This window comes from Nothobranchius furzeri, chromosome 12 (genome assembly GCF_043380555.1).
Source record: "Nothobranchius furzeri strain GRZ-AD chromosome 12, NfurGRZ-RIMD1, whole genome shotgun sequence".
Lineage (NCBI taxonomy): Eukaryota > Metazoa > Chordata > Actinopteri > Cyprinodontiformes > Nothobranchiidae > Nothobranchius > Nothobranchius furzeri.
Genome location: NC_091752.1, coordinates 14,466,931 through 14,469,762, shown reverse-complemented (window position 1 = coordinate 14,469,762; position 2,832 = coordinate 14,466,931).

Sequence of the window (2,832 nt, the reverse complement as noted above, 5' to 3'; positions counted from 1 at the left end):
ATTTTGTTTAATTGATTTCAGGTGCGACAGATCTTCTGGAGGGTGCTGGATGTCATGTTTTGACTAGTGTTTTCTTATAGTGATGAGTTAGCATGTGCTCATTTTTGAGGGTGTGTGGATGTTGCATGAAGGGTTTGAATGTGGCTTCGAAGGTTGAGGATCAGAATAGGTGATTCTGATTGGGTTTAGGTCGAATTGGCTGGATGACTTTTAAATTTGGTTTTAAGGACTTATTTCTGGTCGTTTTACCGAGCGGCCATTTACATTACTCCTAGTTATCAAGACAATCAGGTGAGTTTTGCTTTTACCATTAGCCCGGAAATGTTTGAGTGAATCATTGCATGCCGTGCTGGCAAACTAGCTCTTTAATTTAGGATAGTGAGTAGTATAGAAAGGGGGTGTGAATGTGGGGATGGATGCTTTGTCTATGGGTCTAATATTTAGGAAGTTTTTGTGGTAATGGGTTTATAGGCAATTGGCGTGCTAATTCAAGTTTTTCTTGTTGACATGTTGTGTTTTGCTCGCTGTGGGGAGGATGGAGTCGGCACCACCACGCTGCACGAAGATGGACAAAGGGAGGACTGAGCCAAGGACTCATGCCTTTGCTTTCCTGACAAATAAAGGACACTTGTCCACATAAAGCCCTCCTGCAGCAGAAGGCCTCCAACGCCGACATGGATGCTGAACTTGTATTTTCCGTTTTATTCTTTTGAATGAAGTTTTAAACCGGACTTATTACTGTTTCATTACGTCTTCGCTAAAGCTAATTGTTCATTATTCATCATATTTGTCACCTGTTTATCTTCATGTGCTTTTGTTGATTTGTGTGTGCGTTTTCTTTTGATCACTGACGAGGACATGTGTCACCAATGTCCTAGCATGCACGCTCTGTGCCGTGGTGTTCGCCCCTGGGGTCGGGGGGGACATGGAGGAATTTTCCTTGTTGAAGTACAGCGGGCAGGTTTTTTTGCCTCCATACGGAGCGCGCATGCAATACATCCGCGAAGTAATGGGTTCAGTTAATGCTAATGTCATGTTTCATGTATTCTTTCATAGTTTTTCATTGTCTCAGCTGTGAACCCATTGGTTGTTTTTCAGTGTCTTAATCATTGTTCATTACATATACGTGTTAACGTTGCTGTGTTAGTCTGGAAAATCATCTCGTGTTTTGGCATGGGTTCTCCTTTATGCATTTTTTGATTCAAGGTCATATGTTATTCCCTTTTGTCTCTATCCTCGGTCATATTGTTACATTATCATTATTTGTTGCTCATTTGTTCTGTTACTTAGTTAAGCATTCATTTATTGGTATACCCTACCTTGCTAATTTGTTTACAATAGTAATGTGTGGTGGACAAGTCCACCAAAGGGAGGACTGTTGGCGCCAAAAAGGTCAAGAGGTCATCTACAGAATGTATTGAGTTAAAGCTGAGTTCTTAGGTTGAAAGTGTTTTCTGGCTAGAGTTCGTGTGCTGTTCCAACATCAGCTCCAAAGGAATTTCCTGTTTTGGTCTCTGCTTGCTTCCAGTAGAATTGCTCATAGCTTATCTGACTTGCTAAATACTTGATGTGATTCCAAAAGTGTTGCTGGGTCCCAGACAGAAGTCTCCACCCACAGTTTCCACAGAAGAGATGTGAGCTATAAAAAGGGGAACCACTCTTTTGTCGGGGTCTTTCAGCTGTCCTGACATGTGAGAAGATAAATAAAAGACCACGCTGTTCTTGACTGAAAAACTCTCTCCGACTCTTTTCTTTAAGAATAACAGAAAAAGCCCACATTACAATCAGTGGGAGGTTATCATCTGGTGTAAAAGAAGGCGTTGATCAGAAATCACGTTTTATTCCACGAAAATCAGCCAAATCCACATTAATCTGGGTGCTAACTTTACTGGCATACTGTGCTAGCGATAGCAAGCCGGATGCTAACGCTTTAGTGCTGCTAATGCCCGTAAATCTAAAGTAAAGTTTGTCGACATTTTAGAGTGATATGAAGCTTACCGCTCTGCTGCTGTGTCCCGTTGCTGCCACATTCAGATGGAAATGACTCCTTTTAGATAGATGAAGCCCTCAGTACTTACTATCCTGCGAGACACGAACGAACGAAACGTGCGCGCGCACACACGCACACACAAACACACACACACACACACACACACACACACACACACACACACACACACACACACACACACACACACTACTTTTTCTTCTGTGTTTTTTTAGCAGTAGTGTTATCAGCTCCTGGGTTTAAATACTGCCACACCACCCTTCCTTAAAACGAGGAACAGTTTTGAGCTGTGTGTGGCTAAAATAACCAGACATTCTGCATTTTTCCAATAGGACTACAAAAAATCTTAGCGAGAAGAAAAAATGGCGGATTGGCTCTGTGTTTAGCCGAGGGCCATGACCATATTTGGTAGTTATCCTGACGAAATAAATTACTGATGTAATAGATAATTTGAAAAACTGAACGGGTGGACAAATATGTCCAAAACTTAATTATTAAATATCTAAATAGCAACTCCAGTGAATAATATAAGCCTTTTTGCTCACTTAGACACTTAAAATGTGAAACACACTGTGTTAATGGATAAAAAAGTGGGTTTTTCATGTTATGTCTCCTTTAAAAAAATGCTATGCGTCACCAGGTGTTTCATTAAATTAGAGGTGTTACCTCTTTTACTGAGTATCACCTTGGAGCACCTGTTGCAGGTTGCTGAGTCTGCATCTTTTGCTGTGAAGTACAGCCACACTTTTGACCGCTTCGCCTTCGGTATTTTTGATAAATAATGTAGGTCCACTCTAACCAAATACGCACTTGGCTGGGCCCGC